This window comes from Schistocerca cancellata, chromosome 9, assembly GCF_023864275.1.
Source record: "Schistocerca cancellata isolate TAMUIC-IGC-003103 chromosome 9, iqSchCanc2.1, whole genome shotgun sequence".
Taxonomy (NCBI): domain Eukaryota; kingdom Metazoa; phylum Arthropoda; class Insecta; order Orthoptera; family Acrididae; genus Schistocerca; species Schistocerca cancellata.
Window position 1 is genome coordinate 190,865,787 of NC_064634.1, and position 23,118 is coordinate 190,888,904.

At 42.8% G+C, this 23,118-nt stretch overlaps 1 protein-coding gene across 1 annotated transcript in view; it reads left to right on the top strand.

The window, feature by feature from the left end:
• The first annotated feature begins 1,069 nt into the window (after nt 1-1,069).
• LOC126100898 (glutathione S-transferase 1-1-like) overlaps nt 1,070-23,118 on the top strand; it is a 76,578-nt gene continuing 54,529 nt past the window's right edge. Inside the window, exon 1 of the mRNA XM_049911564.1 lies at nt 1,070-1,161. The gene's annotated coding sequence lies outside the window, so the exon portion shown is untranslated. The remainder of the gene's footprint in view (nt 1,162-23,118) is intronic.

The following is a 23,118-nucleotide window of genomic DNA, read 5'->3' on the forward strand; positions in this document are numbered from 1 at the left end:
AGCTCGGAGACCATGGCTGCGGTTACCCTTGACGCTGCATCACAGACAGGAGCGCCTGCGATGGTGTACTCAACGACGAACCTGGGTGCAAGAATGGCAAAACGTCATTTTTTCGGATGAATCCAGATTATGTTTACAGCATCGTGATGGTCGCATCTGTGTTTGGCGACATCGCGGTGAACACACATTGGAAGCGTGTATTCGTCATCGCCATACTGGCGTGTCACCCGGCGTGATGGTATGGGGTGCCACTGGTTACACGTCTCGGTCACCTCTTGTTCGCATTGACGGCACTTTGAACAGTGGACTTTACATTTCACATGTGTTACGACCCGTGGCTCTACCCTTCATTCGATCCTTGCGAAACCCTACATTTCAGCAGGATAATGCACGACCGCATGTTGCAGGTCCTGTACGGGCTTTTCTGGATACAGAAACTGTTCGACTGCTGCCCTGGACAGCACATTCTCCAGATCTCTCACCAATTGAAATGGTCTGGTCAGTGGTGGTCGAGCAACTGGCTCGTCACAATACGCCAGTCACTACTCTTGATGAACTGTGGTATTGTGTTGAAGCTGCATGGGCAGCTGTACCTGTACACCCCATCCAAGCACTGTTTGACTCGATGCCCAGGAGTATCAAGGCCATCAGAAATACTGCAGAAATTTCATCAACACCAGTAAGTTGCGTGCATTATATCTTTAGAGTTGTACATTCTTGGTTATCTATCGATTGATCTTCCACCTGGAGAAGGGCTCAGATTTTCTAAATTAGTGAAACGTTGTGAGCTATCGTAAACGTGCTTCAATGGACAGACTGTGTATCGCAAAAACTCCATTACGACATATAACACTTCAACGTCTTCTCCAGAAGCGTCGGCACTCTTAGATGTCAGCTGGTTTTAGATAACGAACCGTGGCCAGGTAGTGGTTGGTAACAGTTCCACAAATCTTATCTCTTTCTGTGTAAAAATTATGTATTTACTCCGTTTGCTATCAGTCGAATGACATACCTCAGCTTCATAACAATGACGCAATGATAACGCGGTATCATACATTCGAAACCTGATAGTAGGAGAACTTAAAATGAGTGCAGAGGAGAGTGGCTGATCAGTTAACACTAGCGCTCAAGCAGCAGCGCAGCAGCTGTTCCTCCTGTTAGGTAAGCAACCATTCACATCGTAAACGTAACGAGAAACATGCCATTATTGAGGAGAATATGCTGAACTGACAGTCTTCTTCCATCGCTAGTCCTAATGAAAACGAAACATGTCTAAAGTCGTCTCGTAAAAACACCATATTTGCTTGGACAATTAATAAAGGATAGAAAAGGCACTCCTCTCCCGCCCCCTCCTGCTAACGTGTTCACATTTTCTGTTTAACCGTTAGCGCTGCTTAATCTGTCAATTCGTTTTTTCAAATCAACACGACTTTGCAATGGATCAAAATGTACACATTTCAGAGATTTATTTGTACGTAATACAATTGAAAACATTAAACATATACACTCTAAAGTCCTCAATCATCCAACAATCGCTTGGGGTAATTACAGTTTTGTAAGTGTTGGACGGGAAAAGACCTCCTACGAAACATTACAAAATGTAGTATGTAGCATTAAAAACAGTAGTATTTAATGAACTGTGGACGAAGCCCGACCAACAGGCATTACATTCATTGAGCGAAAATAATAGTGGTATGTAATATACAAACCATATGCATTAAACCATTACTTGTAACTTTTTTTGACATCATCTAACTATGCACTTCTTGTGTTCTTCGCATCTAGCCGAAATCTAGATCCGCGCAATAAAATTTACAAAGGACGACTGATAGCTGCATTCTATAATTTATATTACAAAATGTCTTTTCTGAAAACTTTGTGCGACGAAGAGTTCGGAAACCCACTCATGATGAACAAATATTACCTCTAATGGCATCAAATAGACCAGACGTCGTTGAACATGAAACTGCTATCAGTGCCCATGAGCTGCAACGATTATCGAAGTAAAAACGGCAGTTAACCTAGTATATGGATTTGTATGCTCAGCAAACTATAAAGAGACAGTACCGTTGTATCTCACTGCGTGACTCCATCCAGTTGCGGAGAAGAGCATGTAGAACAGTAGCTCATATTTTGACAGATAGTTGACCATGCACTTGATAGATAAGTACCTAGGAGAACGGTTTGTGATGAAGACCCTAAATGGTATACAGTCATTATAAAGAAACTTCTAGAAAAACAGACACTACAGTGCAAAACAAAGCAAAGTGCTATAAATAACGAGATGTTGAATAAAACTCGTTTCGCCGCCAAGAGGGCAATGCGTGAAGCCTTAGACAACTACCTTAACAGAATATTACCAAAGGATCTCTTGCTAAAGACACACTGACGGTACCAAAGCAAGATGTGAAATGCTGATCACTGTTTTTAAATATTCCTATACTAAGGAAGACAAAGAAGTTCTGCCACATTCTACTTCACGCATCGCTGCAAAGATGAGTGATGTAGAAATTAGTATCAGTTGCGTCGAGAAATAGCTAAAAGAGTAGAACTGAACAAGGCTCCAGGACCCGATGAAATCCCTGTCATATTCTACAAAGAATCTGGATTTGAGTTAGCCCTCGTTTTAACTACAATATACCATTGTCACCTGAGCAAAAAACTGTGCCCTGTGATTGGAAGAAAGTACAGGTAACACTCGTTTACAAGGATAGCAGAAGTGATCTAGAAAACTACCGTACAGTATCTTTGGCATCCATTTGTTGTAGAATTTTAGAACATATTCTGACCCTAAACATAATGACATACCTCGAACAGAAAAACCTCCTTCAAATCAATCATCTTGGATTTCGTGAACCCAACTTGTGCTTTTGTCAAATGGCGTCCTGAATGCAATGGGTCAAGGCAGGCAGGTAGATGCAGTATTTATTTCCGAAAACCATTTAACTCAGTACCACACCTAAGCCTACTATCGACGGTACGAACTTATGGGGTATCAAGAGAAATTTGTGACTGAATTGAGGATTTCTTAGTATGAAGGACGCAGGATGTTATCTTGGATGGAGAGTCGTCGCCAGATGTAGAAGTAACTTCACGTGTACACTAGGGAAGTGTGTTGGCAGCTTTGTTGTTCTTATTGTGCATTAATAGCTTGAAGATAATGGTAATAGTTACCTCAGATTTTTTGAAGACGATGTAGTTATCTGCAATAAATCTATGATGAATCCTTTATAATAGTAATTGTATAGGACGCCCACAGGTAATTTTAATGTGTTCTTCAATCATCTCGTAGCTCTAGTGCTCAATCTTCAGTAAAAAAAATTGTACTTCCTGGCGAGTTTAATATCGATTTTCTTAAAACTCTTCCACTAAGAATTTATTTCTCTCAGTAACTTCATCATTCAACCTTCTTTCTACGGTAAACTTTCCAACTGAAACCAGCCATTGATAATATCTATATACAATGGGCTAATGAACAAAATCATATTACAGAAATAATATTCAATTGCTTCTCGGATCATGATATACAGTTTCTTTCGTTAATGCTGATCAAATACAAAACCTGGTATATCAGTTCAAAAGGGTAGTCAGTAGACCTTAGTCAAAAATTATTTTAGAAAATTCCATAGAAACATGAACTAGTGTGACGTATACAGTGCTTATGACATAACTGTAAAATACAGTACTTCCATTAATAAAGTTCTTACTTTATTTGAAAGCTGTTTTCCGCCAAAAGTCACCCGGATTTGGCCAAAATCTGCTAAGAAGCCACCGATTACTCAAGGAATAAATTTATCGTGTATGACAAAGAGGAAGCTGTATCCGTCAATCCGAAGCAACTCTGATGAGAATACAATAGCCCATTATGAAAAATTCTACGAAATATTGAACACGAAAATACAGACATTAAAGGAAATGCATGGTGATAAAAAAATAGTCACATCATGTAATCGGAGATGAAGAGGGGCACATAGTATTAAGAGCAAATGATACATTGGTAACAGAAGTATGCAGCAATGCAAAACTGTTTAAAAAGCACTTCATAACTGTTACTGAAGAGGAGTTGTTCGTAGATGCTGCCACGGAAAATCTCAGACCAGCCATTACACATAATTCTAGCAATATGAATATGATCTTTACTACATCGTTACAAGTAAGGTCCACCATAAATAATTAAAATCAAATAATTGTGCTGGTTACGATAAAATATCAACAAAGTGAATTAAAAATGTTCTTCAGAATTTAGTAACGTATTCAGTTCCCCATCGCGTGGTCTCGCGCTAGCGTTCTCGCTTCCCGTTCACGGGGTCCCGGGTTCGATTCCCGGCGGGGTCAGGGATTTTTCCTGCCTCGATATGACTGGGTGTTGTGTCGTCTTTATCATCATCATTCATCCCCATTACGGTCGGAGGAAGGCAATGGCAAACCACCTCCACTAGGACCTTGCCTGGTAAGGCGGCGCGGGTCTCCCGCGTCGCTCCCCTACGCTCTGTAAAGGAGTATGGGACTCATCATCATCATCATTCAGTTATTTATGTACCCAGTAATTTATCATTTTTCCTGATTCGCTGAAATATGCTGAAGTTAAGCATCTGTATACGAAAGGAGACAAGGAAATACCGCCAATCTTCCGTCCAATTTCTCTGTTGCCAGCACTGTATAAAATTTTAGAAAAGGGTAATGCACAAGTGATTCCTTAACCATCTCACTTCAGATAATATATTGTAAAAGCCACAGTTTTTAATTCTAAAGGGTTCTGACAATGCGAAGGGCAATTGCACATACAGGGAGAATATACCTAATTCTTTGGACAAAAACTTACAAGTTACTCGTATATTCTGTGACATCTCAAAAGCATTTGACTGTGTAAACCATAATATCCTCTTAAGTAAATTAGAATACTGCAGCGTAACAGGAAATGATACAAAATGGTTCAGATTGTATCTCTGTGTCACGAAACAGAGGGTGTCAGTAGGAAAGAGCCCTGTATAATTGTCAGGAATTATCCAACTGTGAACTAATTATATGTGGTATTACACTTCCATCTTGGGATCTTTACTTTTTCTTGTGAATATCAACTATCTGCCATCGATAACATTATTAGAAGCAAAATTTTCTTCGTTTCTAGGCGATATAAAAATTGCAATAAATGGAAAGTCAAGTTGAGTTTTAGAAAGACCATTACTGAAATTTTCAGGAACGTTAATGAATGGTTTCTAGTCGGTTCTATGTGACTAAACTTACATAGTATACACAATTCAAAACTTAGTGTCCAGAACTTGTTTGACGTCCTCTCACCCCCCCCCCCCCCCCCCCCCCCCCGCCAGCATATGCCTAAAATATGACGGTAAGCAAATAAACAGATTGGCAGTGTTAAGCTCTTAGGAGTACAACTTAATAAATTTCACCTTGTAGAAGCGCAACACTAGACAGCTGAATCACCTGAACAAATTTTTAATTGCAGTGGAAATGTTGTCAGACATAGGGGATATGAAAATAAAAACGCTTTGTGCAGCCGACGCAGAAACGTCCTGCTTCCCAATATATTTATTCCTTATTGTAATGTGTCAAAAGTAATGTATCTCTTTTTTAAAAACTAACAACTCAGTTCGTGGAATCGGTACTAGAAACAACAATAAACTTCATAAAGATTTAAAATCACTTCCTTTGGTCCAGAAAAGCCTGCATTATTCAGGAACACATGTTCAGTAATTTGTAAGCAGCCAAGTGTAACTACTAGTAAAGTTTAGTTTCAGTGAGGCCTAAAGGATTTATTGGTAGCCAATTTCTTCCCCTCCACTAATGAATTTAGTAGTGATTTATATACAATGGGCGGACAAAGGTATGACAACACCAAAAGATAACGTGTTACCATACTTAACACGGAGTAGGAAAACCTTTGGCATTCAAAACAGCTTCCAGTCGACTTGGAATGGATAAGTACAGGTCCTGTATGGTTTTCAAGGCAATCTTATACCATTATTCCTGCAAAATAGATACTCTATGTGATCAAAAGTATCCGGACACCCCCAAAAACATACGTTTTTCATATTAGGTGCATTGTGCTGCCACCTACTGCCAGGTACTCCACATCAGCGACCTCTGTAGTCATTAGACATCGTGAGAGAGCAGAATGGGGCGCTCCGCGAAACTCACGGACTTCGAACGTGTTCAGTTGATAGGGATGTCACTTGTGTCATACGTCTGTACGCGTGATTTCCACACTCGTAAACATCCCTAAGTCCACTGTTTCCGACGTGATAGTGGAGTGGAAATGTGAAAGGACACGTACAGCACAAAAGCTTACAGGCCGACCTCGTCTGTTGACTGACAGTTGAAGAAGGCAAACATCTATCCAGTCCACTACACAGGAATTCCAAACTGCATCAGGATCCACTGCAAGTACCTGTACTATGACAATGAGGCGGGAGGTGAGAAAACTTGGATTTCATGGTCGAGCCACTGCTCATAATTCACACATCACGCCAGTAAATGCCAAACGATGCCTCGCTTGGTGTAAGGAGCGCAAACATTGGACGATTGAACAGTGGAAAAACGTTGTGTGGAATGGCGAATCACATTACACAATGTGGCGATCCGATAGCAGGGCGTGGGTATGGCGAATGCCCGGTGAACGTCATCTGCCAGCGTGTGTAGTGCCAACAGTAAAATTCAGAGGCGGTGGTGTTATGGTCTGGTCGTTTTTTTCATGGAAGGGGCTTGCACCCCTTGTTGTTTTGCGTGGCACTATAGCAGCAAAGGCCTACATTGATGTTTTAAGCACCTTCTCGCTTTCCATTGTTGAAGAGCAATTCAGGGATGGTGATTGCATCTTTCAACACCATCAACCACCTGTTCATAATGCACGGCCTGTGGTGGAGTGACTACACGGCAATAACAACCTTGTAATGGACTGGCCTGCAGAGAGTCCGGACCTGAATCTTATACAACACCTTTGGGATGTTTTGGAACGCAGACTTCGTGCCAGGCTTCATCGACCGACATCGATACCTCTTCTCCGTGCAGCACTCCGTGAAAAATGGGCTGCCATTCCACAAGAAACCTTGCAGCACCTGATTGACCGTATGCCTGCGAGAGTGTAAACTGTCATGAAGGCTAAGTGTGGGCCAACATCACATTCCAGCATTACCGATGGAGGGTGCCATGAACTTGTAAATCATTTTCAGCCAGGTGTCGGGATGCTTTTGATCACATAGTGTAACTATGATGGTGGTGGATTGCGACCACGCACACTTCTCGCCAAAGTAGAACACAAAGGCTCAATAATATTGAGATCTCGTGACCGTGGGGCCATGGAAGATGGGACAGTTCATCCTCGTGCTCAAACAACCAGTCCTGGGTGATGCAAGCTGTGTGTCAGGGTCCTGTCGTCTTGAAACACTGCATGGGGAACAACTATTGTGCCGGGACGGATCTGATCAGCCAAAATGATCACATAATCGTTAGTAGTAATGCGACCTCGCATAGTAACCGAGGGCCTCATGGAATACCACGACAGGGCTGCTCAAATCATCACCGAATCTCTGCCAAGTTTCATTCTTGGCAGCAAGCAGTTTGCATCGCAGGATTGAGACGGCGTACACCATACGTAAACTCTATCAGAAGTTGAAGAAAGTGAGAAACAAGCCGCATACGACAAATAAGTTTCCTCCATTGCTCTATAGTCTAAGATTTATGGCTTATGGCTTCGGCAGCACGTTTTCCTGTTAGGGGAAGAATTTCAGCCCGCCCTGTTATTCTGGTTTTCAGCTTTCCTGTATGCGATATAAATCTTCTATCGGTGGCTCCTGAAACACCAAACACTTCGTTATCGTGGTTACAGAAGCATCCACCACACAAGCACCACTGATTTGCCCGCGTTCGAATCCACTTAGCTCCGACATAGCGCACTCCCAAGTACACAGAACATTGTTCTGGCCTCCACTGATACTTGCAAAGTATTCAGGGCATTGCACAGGTGCCGTTGGCGATAAAATAGAACAGTGCCAACTGCAGACTTGGATAGCATCTCCATTTATGTTCAAGTATTCGTTACTCACAGTGTTTCTATATTTTTGTCCAACCCCTGTATTCATAATATCAAATACTCTGAGTATGATGTATAATCTGACTTCTGTTCATCTCCAGCGCAGTAATGTGATGAATGTAAACAAGTGACGTAGAATGATTTACCTTTTTGATGACGTGTGGCTACAATAGCCTAAGAATTATGATATGCACCTCAATGTATTGTACATTTACATGTTTTATGACAAACTGGTTGCTACCTTTTAACTGAAAATATGTTTAAGATGTTTTGACTTATTCCGCGCCCCGTTTCACTTGGGGTCTATGGGAGGTAGATTGACCTATCTTTTCTACTTAGTAAATGTTGATTGTGTATTGTGGTTATCGACATGTTCTACATCCATGAGGATCCCCTCACTATAGGTAAATTGGACAGAAAAGTACTTCTAATGTAATCTAATCTAATGAAATACTACGAGGGTAAGTCATTATTATCCACAAAGTAGTTATAAAATCAAATAGGAAACTTACAAGAACATCATTTTTCGACGTAGTCTCCTTGCGTTTCAACGCACTTGGTCCATTGTTGTACAAGCTTCCTGATGCCCTCTTAAAAGAAGGTTCTCCGTTGAGCTGGGTGCCAGGAATGCACCTTTTCTTTCACTGCTTCGTCCGAGGCAAATCCACGGCCTCATAATGCCTGTTTGAGTGGACCAAACAAGTGACAGCCAGAAGGGGCAAGATCGGAACTATATGGGGGATGATGCAGTACTTCAAATTTGAGTTTCTGGAGCGTTTCAGCAGTGTGGGCAAGTATGCGTACGGGCATTGTCGAGCAACAACACCTTTTGACAGCAATCCTCGGCGTTTGCTTCGAATTACAGGCTTTAGCCCGGCAGTAAGCATCTCACTGTAACGTACACAGTTTATTGTCGTGCCCCTTTCTCCATAATGTTCCAGTACTGGACCTTGTGCGTCCCAAAAAACCGTAAGCATGTTTCCCTGCAGACGGTTGGGTCTTGAACTTTTTCTTGCACGGCGAATTTGGATGTTTCCATTCCATACTCTGCCGTTTACTCTTCGGCTCGTAATGATGGATCCATGTCGTCACCAGTAATGATCGTGTCTATGAAGTTGTCCCCTTCGTTACCATAGCGATCCAAATGTTTTTTGCAGCTGTCCAAGCGCATTTGTTTATACAATTGTGAGAGTTGTTTTGCGACCCATCTTGAACAACTTTATGAAACCCAAGTCTGTTGTGGATGATTTCGCAGGCAGTACTGTAACTAATTTGCAGACAATATGCCAATTCATCAATGTTAATCGTCTGTCGAAGAGAATCATTTCACGTGAACGCTCAATGGTTTCTTCATTTGTGGCGGTAAACGGTCGTCCGGCCCCTTCATCGTGCGTGACACTTGTGCCACCATTTCAGAATTTTTTAATCCATTCGTAGACGCTCCGTTGTGGTAAAACACTGTTCTCGTGCTATACCGAAAGTCTTCGATGAATTTCGGCCCCTGATACGCCTTCCGACCACAAAAGCGGATCACTGAACGTTGCTCCTCTTTGGTGCATATAGACAGCGGAGCAGCGATGATTAACAACATGGCAGCGATAACGAAACTAACCTAGCAGCACAGTCTATGTTAGTCTATGTTAGACTGTGCTAGCAGCTTGAAAATTGCAAAGACATAACAGAAAACTCTAGCAGCAGCGGCGAGATTTTTTTTTTCTTTATTGTCGCCATGTGGGCAGCATGGGGGAGGGGGGGGGAGGGGGCAGCATGGGGGCTGCTAGTGGATACAATTCGCCTCTCTTCAGCCGCATGAGAGGAAAATTAAAAAAAAAAAAAAAGAAGAAGTTGGACACGGCAGCTGACAAGCCAGAACGTCAGTTACATCACCGAAGACTGATTCGGTGATGAATTTGAATATGGATACAGATGAATGGAAAATGAGAGTCACACACAAAGGTAAAAAAAAGGATAGAAAGCTGCATGAAATTAATCAGGAAGGTCGATGAGTGACTAGTTAAAAGAGATACATAGATGACTGAAGATGAGCGGGTATTGACTGCCAGGGGGAAGAGTGTCATGAGAATGTAGCAAAAATGGTTCAGATGGCTCTGAGCACTATGGGACTCAACATCTGAGGTCATCAGTCTCCTAGAACTTGGAACTACTTAAACCTAACTAACCTAAGGACACCACACACATCCATGCCCGAGACAGGATTCGAACCTGCGACCGTAGCGGGCGCGCGGTTCCAGACTGAAGCACCTAGAACCGCTCGGCCACACGGGCCGGCGAAGCGTAGCATTTAAAGTTAGTATTTGGGAGGGGGTTTGTTTGGGTGAATGTTTCGATGATGGATGGGGGAAGAGTGGAGAGGGATACAGTTCCGAACCAAGACTTAGGGAGTGGATGGAGAGAATTGGAAGGGGAAGGGAGCCCCGACAAGTGCAGGATAGTAGGGCTCCCACGGATGTGGTTGTTGTTGTGGTCTTCAGTCCTGAGACTGGTTTGATGCAGCTCTCCACGCTACTCTATCCTGTGCAAGCTTCTTCATCTCCCAGTACCTACTACAACCTACATCCTTCTGAATCTGTTTAGTGTATTCATCTCTTGGTCTCCCTCCACGATTTTTACCCTCCACACTGCCCTCCAGTACTAAATTGGTGATCCCTTGATGTCTCAGAACATGTCCTACCAACTGATCCCTTCTTCTAGTGAAGTTGTGCCACAAACTCCTCTTCTCCCCAATTCTATTTAATACCTCCTCATTATTTATGTGATCTACCCATCTAATCTCATCATTCTTCTGTAGCACCACATATCGAAAGCTTCCATTCTCTTCTTGTCTAAACTATGTATCGTCCATGTTTCACTTCCATACGTGACTACACTCCATACAAATACTTTCAGAAACGACTTTCTGACACTTAAATCAATACTCGATGTTAACAAATTCCTCTTATTCAGAAACGCTTTCCTTGCCATAGCCAGTCTACATTTTATATCCTCTCTACTTCGACCATCATCAGTTATTTTGCTCCCCAGATAGCAAAACTCCTTTGCTTCTTTAAGTGTCTCATTTCCTAATCCAATTCCCTCAGCATCACCCGACTTAATTCGACTACATTCCATTATCCTCGTTTTGCTTTTGTTGATGTTCATCTTATACCCTCCTTTCAAAACACTGTTCATTCCGTTCAACTGCTCTTCCAAGTCCTTCGCTGTCACTGACAAAATTACAATGTCATCGGAGAACCTCAAAGTTTTTATTTCTTATCCATGGATTGTAATACCTACTCCGAACTTTTCTCTCGTTTCCTTTACTGCTTGATCAGTATACAGATTGAATAGCATCGGGGAGAGGCTACAACCCTGTCTCACTCCCTTCCCAACCACTGCTTCCCGGATGTGGTAGGACGGATATATACAAGGCGAGTTTCATGGTTGGATAATGGAAGACGATTAAAGTTTCGTTGGGAGAGGGTGTGGAGGGCGTGGAGCTGTAGTGTTGGGGCAATTTGGTAGAGGAGCGGCAGAGGACAAGAATCAATGAGCAAGGGGGAAACTGGGGACAGCGGCGAGAGTGATGACTGTTTTTCATGTCTAAGATGGTAACGTTTTCATTATAAGAAAAGAGTGTAATAATTCTTTTTCTCCATTTGCGTAGTGTAACACCGACTGAAATTTCTCGCCAGTTGGGTGATAAATAGATGTGTCTAATGTGTGTTCACGCATGTGATAGTTCAAAGAAAGCAGAACGTCATGTGACAACAAACCAAGACAATCTCGGGTTCGCACCAGCCAGTGTGACGACATGATTTAGCAAGTGGAGAAAATTGTTTTGGAGGATCGCCGAATGAATGTGATACAAACCGCCTCCAAAGCTGGCATTCCGTGGGATCTGTGTACACAATCCTGCACTAAGGCTTACAAATGTGAAAATTGTCCTCCAGGTGGATGACACGAATGCTGAAGGACGACCAGAAACAGTTGCTGAAAATGATGAACAAAAAACTAAATGACAGGATTGGTCTTTGCGATGGGTGGAGACTTGTGAGGGGAAATGCTGATGTAATCCGCACTCGGCGCTACTGGCAGAAACTGCAACATTCATGCCATTTTGACATTACGACTGCTAGGTCGCTAGCATTTATAGCAATGATAAAACAGAGAAGTCGACATGAAGTATACTGGGCAAATCCGATATGTGGCGAAATCGAACGACTTATACATCGGACACCTTTTATTGTGTTGCTTTGATGCAGTTACCACTGTTAGCAAAGTGGTTATCGCTAAGCGTGAACATGCATCGGTTTCCTTGCAATCCTTGCTCTAAGGGGGATAAGCAGGCTGGTACCTTGTTGATGTAAAGAACATCTAATAATAAAGTAATACGTAAATATACAGCTCTAAAATCGGCCGTATATTTACAATGCGCGCCGGTATTTTCATAAGATGGTACATCGATATTTTTTTCATCGGTGTAACTACATGTCGGAGCTCCTTCCGATACATCGAGGGCATATAGCGATATTTTCTTGAAAATCGATATATCGGATTCCCGTTTAAAAATGTCAGCAGTACTAGTGCGAATCAAACTCATTATCGCCACCTGAAAGATGTTGGCAATACACATCTGTTCCGTAATAGCCTTTGCTACTAGGATGAAATACAACAGTAGAAATGACACTTTGCCGATAACGCATATTCATAGTTGTGGGCTGAGGTAATGCCCTCATTTCGCAGGCAGAAGACAGAAAGCTGGCTTTCTATTTACTTTCGTGTGAATCCCTGATTGCGGTGGCTTCTGCAAGGTATATTGTTGCTTTCTTTTATGTGGTTGCATAGTACATGTAAAAATATACATGCTTTTGCGAGAATGTTATTTGGAGCAGGGGGGGGGGGGAGGGGGCAGTACAATGTCTCCTCCCCACTTGGACCCGTGCCTATCTCAGAAACATGTGTCAGTGCCGAACTGCACTAAATGGAACATGGTGAAACAAGTTGGAACGTATTCACTTGCTTCAATATCACTCCTAACACAAACACATTTTTGTCACTTTACTCTAGTCTATCACAAATAGTTCCCTGAAATTTGAAAAGCATCCTTCAAAATGTATTTTTCTGGTTCTTGTATGTTAAAATAAAATTAACATTTCGTTGATTACCATGATACAAAAATTTTTATACAGATGTTGTATTCGAATAAATATTCAGATTTATAAGACCACATGCACACAGTGCATGTCGCAGAAATAATATGCTGCATTTTAAAGTTCCCGATAAAAAGAGCACTTTACCTTCTCCCAAAATATTACAAGTTAGGAAATATTGCTGTTAAAAAACGTATTTGTAAGAAAAATATGATTGCAATTATACCATAGTTTCTAAGGACAAATGTATTTCTCACATTATTGCATGAAATCGTTGAAAGTTTATTAGTTTTAACGCCAAACTCTGAAACCTTTGAGAGAGGACATTACAAAAACAGAAAGATTTTTGGGTCGTGTTGACATACCACTGCTGACACGATAGCTTATAACACCATTTTTGTATGTTCTAGTTCCTTCAGCTGTACTTTTATTTAAATTTCGCGTCTGTAGCACGTCATCTTCGTGGTGTACCAATTTTAATGGCCAGTAGTATAATAAAATCAACATTATGCCTTTCTCACTTGTTTAACCTTTTCTACCCACATCTTGTTCCTAATCCATTATATATCCAAACATTTCTATATGTCTTTCTTGCAATCACAGTGCCAGATTTGATCCTGGTGGCCAAAATTACAACTAATTTTTTTCCAATGTACATCAGTTCTGCATCAACGCTACAGAATATCTACTAAGTTTTGCTGCCATATGATAATTACAGACCACACTAGACCTCTGTATCTACATCTGCATCTACATCTATATTCTGCAAACCACTATCACGTGTGTGGCAGAGGATACATCTCATTGTATCAGGTATTAGGGTTTCTTCCTGTTCCATCCATGTGTGGAGTATGGGAAGAATGATTGTCTGAGTGCATCTGTGTGTCCTGCAATTATTCTAGTCTTGTCCTCATAATCTCTATGTGAGCGATACATAGGGGGTTGTAGTATATTCCTAGTCAATCATTTAAAGCCGGTTCTTGAAACTTTGTTAGCAGATTTTCTTGAGATAGTTTCTGTCTTCAAGAGTCTGCCCGTTCAGTTTCTTCAGCATCTCTGAGACATTCTTCCATGTATCAGACAAACGTGTGACCATTTGTGCTGCCCTTCTCTGTGAGTAGCTGCTCTTTAATTATAACCGCCTGGTACCAAGGGTGGCTATAATGGGGCCAAGGGTGTGGAAGCACTACACCTCCCCCTTCCTAGCTCTCAGGAAAAGGAAAAAATACATTGTTATCAAATGTTTCCATTTCCAGAAAGTAATTTAAAAGTCAGTATTTCTCAGGTTTCTAACAGGGTTGGAACTGGAATTTTTCATGGTTACTTACAAGTTGCCATTTTCTTCTAAAGTATTGAAAATACTTATCCCCATGCCTAACCCTCACCCCCCCCCCCCTTGCGGCATTTGTCATGTTCTCTAGAGGTGATTGAATGTACATTATGTTAACAACGGGTTGACAGTCGCCTATAATAATAATAATAAATAAGAGCTAGACCTGCTAGTCAGTTCCAACTTCACTTCTTGCTGTGCTCAATAACTTCTTTTCCAAAGTGAAAGTGCTTCACTGAAAGAGAATGGGGTTTTTGGCATTTTAGCTTCATACATTATTTTTGACAGCAACTTTGCTTTCAACACTGTATTTTCTTCTGTAAACTTACACAATTATAATTTGCAACTATATAACAATAACTTTTAATTTGAATGTTCACCCAAAATCAACCAGTCTCTTTCGTGTCTTTACTGGTATTGACATTCTTGGAGTAATCTGCTTGCATTTTCTATGGCGGCCCATCTAAAGCGCCTTCAGCTGGCAGCAGCATGGAGTAGTTCACTACATCAGAAAGTGTAGATGCCTGCTCACTGCTCAGGTTGCACATCCAGGTAGCACCTTATCTCACTTGACTCTGTAAAAAGAAACACATCTCATCAGTGTGCTATTTTTACAATATCCTTCAAAGCTACATGTAGTTCTTATGTATTTCATTCACACAGCTATTCACCACACTTTGAAGAGCCTCATCGTGAGCCATGCCTTTCCCACAGAAATGTTATGGGCACCAAAACCTGCCCCCACCAACTATCATTCTGGTACCCTCACATAGTATAACTGTAAACCATTGTAACTGTGTTTAGTTAGAAATACCTTATTTGTTTTAGGTGCTTGAAAGTTCCTAAAAGTATGCTTCTGACCATAGGCCCCCGTGGCACATTAGGGCAGCCTTCAGTGTGCGGTGCCACCACTCAATGAGGCTGTTCACCTGCTGGTGGTATGCTGTGGTATGAAACTTGGCGATGCCACAGAGTACAAAGAGTCATGCAAAGAGGGTGGACTCAAATTGGCATTCCTGGTCGGTGGTGAGAGAGAGGGGACGGCCGAAGCGAGCAACCCACGCTGAGTTGAAGGATGGGCAACAGCCTCGGCCATGATGTCAGTAAGAGAGACCACCTCAACCCAGCGGGTCACATGGTCGATGACTGATAGGATATATCTGTAGCCCTTGGACAGAGGAAGGGGACCAACAACACCAATATGGACGTGCTGAAAATGCCCCTTCAGGATGTTATACTTGCCCAGAGGAGGTTGGGCTTGCCTGCCAACCTTGCTGCACTGGCACGGAACGCATGGATGGCTCCAAGTGCGACAGTCGTGCTTCACACCAGGCCAGGCAAAGCACTCCGTAACCAGCCATGTCGTGGCCCGTGTCCCAGGGTAAGCTAAGCCATGCAAAGTGGCAAATACCATAGGACAACGGGTGGTGGGGACCAGGGGGCGAAGTGTGCCTGTAGAGGTGTCACAAAGGACAGGGATTGCTGAATCAGGTATCAGTATATGGGGCTGGACAGAGAGTGATGAGCCATTGTCTGATCTTCGTTGCTGTATATCGTCGTCGTCGGCTTGTAGTCGAGCGAGCTCCTCCAGGTCCAGCGGTGCGGTTAACATGCAGATGCAGGAAAGGTAGTCTGCCACAACATTCTCTGTGCCGCAGATATATTATGCGTCGGAAGAGTGCTGAATGATGTAGTTCATATGGAGGAAACGCCTGGGCGGAAGGTCTTCAGCAGGATTAGAAATAGTGTCCACGATTGCCTTGTGACCGGTATAGACCATGAAGGGTCGCTCCTCCAGGTCACTATGAAAATGTTTAATCGCCTGGTACACTGTGAGCAGCTCACGGTCAAACGCTGACCACTTGCACTGCCTCTTAGTCAGTTTCTTGGAAAAGAAGCAGAGGGTCTGGGTGGAGTTGGCAGTGTGCTGCTTTAAAAAAAGCACCCACAGCTGAGGCACTGGCATCAGTCATGATCGAGACAGGGCCACAGGGTCAGGGTGGGTGACTGTTACAGCTATGGGCAGGGCAGTTTTAAGGTTACCAAAAGCGTCAAGCATAGGCTGGGTCTACTCCAACTTCCATTTTCCAGTGGTGTGCTTGCCAGAGAAAGCGCCAGTGAGGGCCACTTGGGCAGAGGCAGTTTCGGGAATATGGCGGTGGTAAAAGTTTGCCATATGCAGAAAATGACAGAGCTGCGCATAATTGTCAGGGAGAGGGATTTCGATATGAGAACTCATCAGTCGGAGGCCGTCAGCAGAGATGGAATGGCCAAGGAAGGCAACGAATGTGGAACATAGTTGAGATTTATCATGGTTGATCACCACGCCATTGGCAGCGAGGACCAAACAGACTGAAGCGAGGTGAACTTGATGCTCCTCATCAGAGGAAGAAAAGATACGGATATTGTCTGAGTAAGCCTAAGCAAAGGCACAGGGAGCAAAATGGAATCAATGAACCGCTGCCATGTCTGCACAGCATTTTTCAATCCATAATGCAGGTAACAGTGTTCAAATAGGCTGAAGGGTGTGGTGATGGCGATCTTCAGAATATCCGGTGGATGCATAGGAATCTGGTGATAGGCTTTGGAACAATCTAATACAGGGAAAAAGGTAGAACCATGAAGCAACTGTGTGAAATCTTGGATGTGTCGTATGGGGTAGTTATCAATGATGGTGCTGGCATTAAGGGACTTGTAGTCCCCACACATGCATAAGGAGCCGTCCTTTTTGGGAACAAGGTGAACAGGGGAAGACCAGTTGCTATCGGAGGAACAGAGGATGCCCAAATGATCTGCTTAGCATGCAGAAGTTTGGAAGAGTTAAGGCACCTGGCCTTGTAACAAACAGGTCGGCCATCAGTAGTGCACGTCTTACAGCAAGTGCCATTACTGATGGCTGATAATCGTGTAGGGAAGTCAGCATGAGGGACCAAGAAGATACCCACAGGCAACGTTAGTTCACTGTCCTTGATGAACTAGGGTGACATAGGCAGGGCGTCAGCTTCAGTTGGCGACAGAAGGCGCGATGCAGGAGAGAAGTGGTGCAAAGAACCTGGAGGGGTGTACACAGGTGCATCTTGGAGATTCACCTGCAGTGATGCGAAGAAAACAACAGTCAGTGGAATGCTCCACACTGGAGCAGGTTGGCGAGAAGATGCTGTAGAGGCATGTACAGGGCCACCTTGCTGCAGGCCTGCAGATAGGCGATGTATGATATGCTGTGCATGTGACAATTTGGCATAGGTGATGTGGGCACTTAAGTCATCTTTCTCGGTGCGGAGTTCATCGATCTGGGAGTGCACATACAACAGATCAGAGAGCCGTGTGGTTATGCGCTTGACCAGTGAACCACACATGGAAAGTGTAGCCAAGGAGGCAGAGAGTGGAGTGGTGCTGAACTCAGGTGTGCGTGGAACAGTAGAGCTGGACGCATGGTGGAGTGCGGTGGCCTGCAGGTCTGGTGAAAGTTCGTAATGGTGTAGAAAGTCCAACCCAATCACAGGTTTATCGACATTGGCAGTGTGGAAGGTCCAAGGGAAGGCGTGATGTGGTGATAGGTGGAGTGACATCTTGATGGAGCCTTGGAATGCAATAGGAGAATAGGTGGTGGCTATCAAGGTGAAGGTAGAGGGGGACAGCGCGTCGACATTGTGCTTGGCCGGTATGATGTTAACGTCAGCGGCAGTGTTGATGAGAACGCCTATGCCAATCGAGATATCTGTGGCATACAGGCGTCAAGTCACTGAAGTGAGTGGTGCAGCGTCAGAAGATAGGCACCATGAAGGTACGTGGTGGGATGTTGCACTTAAATGTGCCTGCTAGTCTTGTTTGGATAGGTGCAGGGTGCACGGCAGTTGCGGGCAGCATCCTCATAAATAGCATGGAACCAGCACAGTGGGTAGGCTAGTTGGCAGGACAACGCAGTGTGGGCAGGTGTTGCAGCTGACTGCAGTGGGGCCAGTAACCAATTGGGCCACTGCTTGGGCGAGGTCAGAAGCTGTCAGGAGCCCACTGACAGTACATCCTGTAGGCTGCTAGGTGGAAGCTCCTGAAGGGCATCTGAGGCGCCGAGGTGAGGGCACCAGCATCTGCCAGCAGAGTGCGGAACCAGAGACACAAGTGAACCAATTGAGGGTGGACGAGATGTCGGTCGTGACAGCGGCATTGGTGACAAATGATGGCATAAGCCTGATCTGCCATGTGTAACCAAACCTCGAGTGGATCAGTGATGTGCGACAGTTGATGAAGCTGCAGATCCAAAGGCATTTTGACCATCCACAACGTCCAAAAGGCAGTGTCAAACAATGCTTGGTCATCGATTGATGCACGTAGGTGCTGCCAAAATTGCGAAGGAGTGCGGTAATCAAGATGCTCCTTGTGGATAATGTGATGGATAGCCTCTGCCACAGGGCAGGAAAGGCACTCAATCAGCAGTGATTTAGCCATGGAATATTTGTGCGAGGTGGGCTGTGAGAGGAGCAAGTTGCTGATGAGTCCGTATGTCCATGGAGATGGCTCACCAGGCAGACAAAACTGGCGCTGTCATTAGAAATGCTGTGGATGTTCAGGTGGTGGTCCACCAAGGCGAACCAAGTTTTGGGTTGTCTTTTTGCAATGCAGGTAGCTTAGGGAACCTGCCTGGTAACACATGTTGAGGCAGCTCTTGCAGATGATGACTGGTGCGGGCAGAGCAGGATGCCTCCAATACCAGGAGTGCAGTAGCAGTGAATGGTGCATCGCCTGAGGTCTGGGTGGGGCAGTGGCCACATGCGTCACATGATATGGAAGGAGTGGGCGTATAAACTGGCAAGGTGGTCCAATTGGCAAGTCTGACAAAGAACACAGCGTGGGTGTAACAGCCAGTGCCATTGCAACAGTGGGCGGAGGTTGATTGTGGTGGAGCAACGGAGCGGCAGACCCGGTAATCAGCATGGTTGGAGTGGCCGATGTTCTTACGAAAGTGAGCGGAAGGCAGTCGTGGTGCAACCACAGTGCGACAGTCACAGAAACCAATGCAGTCAAGGCAACCGGCATCACTGAAACAGCATGCTGGAGGGAGGGGGGGAGGGGAGGGGAGGTGCTGTGATACAATGTAAATTAGAATGTGCTACCCAGTGCATAGAAATGTTCGATTCACAGTCCTGGAACTTTGCTGGCACGTCAAGCCATCCCGAAGGTAACGATGTACGTGAAGGATACACCACAGTGTCTTTGACTGGAAGGTCATCCATGTGTTGGTTAGGCTGTGTGCACTGTTCATGTTGTGGCTGTTGTGCTGCCACACCAGGTGGTGGACATGTTGAACCAGGTAAGGTTAGGTTGCTGCTGGCGTGGCCGCCCGGCTGTTCACTTTCAACTGAGTTCAGAGGAGGTACAATTGTCCACTCATGGTCACAAGCAGCATAGTTGATGGGGCCCATTACGCTTGCATTGAAAGACACTGGTACATCCATTGTGGTGGAAAAAATGCAGTCTGGTACACGATGTTTGAGAATGACGAAAACAAGCACAAATAACGCTTGATGAGACGATGATGGTGTCAGGGTCACCACTGTGGTTATCATGGAAGATTAGTTGAGAGATAACACACTTAATATTGAATATACATTTACTGGTCACTTGTACATATAACAAAGAATGGCTGTTACACATCTGCACGCCGAAAGTTTACACAAGAACAACCAGTCCAAAAAAGGAAGGTGCCAAAGATAGGGCACTCTGCACCAGAGACGCCACATGTGTATATAAATGGTTTAAATGTTAAAACTTACATTATTTGACAATTGATCACTGATGTACATTTAAAGCTTATACTACTATACATAGAATAAGGCATGCACGTAACCTTATTGTAATTGGTTCTTTATATACTCATTTCACTAAGATTTGAAGCTCCTCTTTTCGTTCTTCCATGTTTGAGATTTAAAAACTGAGTTTTTTTGGAAATCAGCCTTATGCAAACACAATTACGTCATTTTTATATTTGCCCAGACATGTTTTGACACCAATGTGTCATCTTCTATGGGTCGAATTTTTATTTCTTAAAATTACATCACTAACTGAACTGTATTATTATAGAACAGTTTTAGTGCTCGTTTTCATCGTTTTCTTTCTTTCCTTTTTTTTCTTTTGACAGCATGTCATCAGTTAAATTTTTCGTCCTGTTTCTTGTCCCTGGTTGGTGTCTCAATAAACTGGTATTTAAGTTCATTGTTTTCACTAAGTTTTTCACAAATTTCTGCCCACAACTTCGCCTCACATGCACTTACACAAAATGTGGCGAAATGTGATCTGAGCAGACACTTCTGACGATATACTCCCTGAGTACGAAACAACGAAAACGAGCACTAAAACCGATGTATAATAATACAGTTCAGTTATTGATGCAATTTTAAGAAATAAAAATTTGACTCACAGAAGATGCCACAATGATGTCGAAACATGGCTGAGTAAATATAAAAATAAACTAAAAGTGGTTGCATAAGGCTGATTTCCAAAACAACCCAGGTTCTTTATATGTCTTTTAGCACTGAAAATAGTCACACAGCGATTGAAATCTGGATCTGAAATAAACATTATTTGCACCAGATTGCTGTAACCGTTTCTATTTGAAATAAATACTCCAGGGGCATATGTTTTCAATGGACTCAAACCTGACTAGGCATTAAGTTGTAATAAGTTTCAGTCAGCCAACTGCAGATGGTCAATGTAAATCTGAAGAACTTACGTTAATATTGTCATTTGTAGAACTATGTCAGACACAATGTGAGTCCATATAAAAGGGGTTACCCAAAAAAAAAAATAATAATAATAAAATAAAAAAAAAATAAAATAAAAAAATAAAAATAAATGGAATAACATTGCTGTGGGCGGAGCTTATGAAGTAAGCATTTCTGCTGCTAGGTGTGTATAGTGCAACTAATTGCCAGTTCAGTGTCACCTATGTTGTCCACCTGGCTTGTTCTGTTGGTTTGACAATTGATAAGCTGTCAGAGATTAGTGAGTTATCTTGGAGCTCAGTTTATCGTATTTTAACGAAAGATTTTGGAATAAAAAGGGTTGCTGCCAAATTTGTTCCTTGGGTTCTGACTGACAACCAAAGGGAATGTCGAGTTGAAAGATGACATGCTTTGAAACAAAAGCTTGAAACTGATCAGGATTTTCTGTCCAGGGTCATTACTGGCGATGAGTCGTGGTGCTACGGTTAGGACCCGGAAACAAAGCAACAGTGAAGCCAGTGGAAGATGTCTTTGCCACCCCGTACAAGAAAATGCCATCAAGTCAAATAAAACATCAAGACAATGCTGATTTGCTTTTTTGACGCCAAGGGCGTAGTTCATTCAGAGTTTGTTCCTCTAAGTCAGACCATCAATCGAACCTTTTATTTGGAAGTTTTAAAAAGATTGTGCAACAGTGTTCATCAAAACAGACACAATGTGGCAGACAGGAGACTGGTTCTTCCACCATGACAATGCATCTGCAACACAGCTATCTCTGGTAGACAGATTTTGTTAAAAATTCCATGGTTCCACTGTCCCAAGCATCTTACTCGCCTGACATGGCATTGTGTGAATTTTTCTTATTTCCGTGCATGAAAAGGAGCATGAAAGGACTCTGATTTGACAACATTGAGGAAGTTAAGGGAAAAATCCAAGGGAGGAGCTGTCAGTCATTTCTAAAGACGACTACAAAAAATGTTTCAAACAGTGGAATCGCTGGTAGGACAAATGTATTAGTTGTAATGGAGAGTATTTTGAAGAGGATAAAGTTCTTTCGTACACAATTTGAAAATATATAGCTTTTAAAAATAATTCCTGTTTTTTTGGGTATCCCCTCATATGCTACTGGGCATCTATTTTTTAAGCAACACTGTACTATTTAAAAGTGCAAATTGATCAACATGTCAGTGTGGTTCAAAAAATTACAACTTACTGACTACCAGTACTGTAAATTTTTTCACTGTCAGATAATTCACTTAAAATTTGTATCATCATGTACTATAACACTTACTAAAGCTGAAAAACAATTTCAGATTAGAATTGTTGATCAGCCACATTACAATTTTGTGTAAATTTTCTTAGAGTCCAACTGAGGAAAAGCTGAAATGGAAACTAAAGAAGAAACTCAGTTCAGCATATTTTGCACTAAGAATTATCTCTCATTGTATTGATGTAAAGACGAAGGTTTTGTCTCATTATGCTTATTTTTACTCCACATTGTCTTATGGAATTGTCTTCTGGTGTAGGGAACATGAAGCAAGAATAGTGTTTATTCAATATAATTGAGCGGTTTTGAGAATATTGCGTAAAGTAAATCAGTGGACATCTTGCAGAGGTCTCTTTAACTTCTTAGAATTATTACACTCACTTCCCAGTAGTTTTACTCCTTATTGATTTCTATTACTGAAACTGATAATAAAAATCAGTTTTGACCAAAATGTAATTTCTACAATTAGAATAAAAGAGACAAAGAAGTTTTCTTGTAATCTTGGGCTAATTATGTTGGTTTCAAAGTGGAATTAAGTACTCTGGTGCAAAGGTATTCAACAAACTACCAAGTAATACAAAACATGAAATTGGGAACTCTAAGCC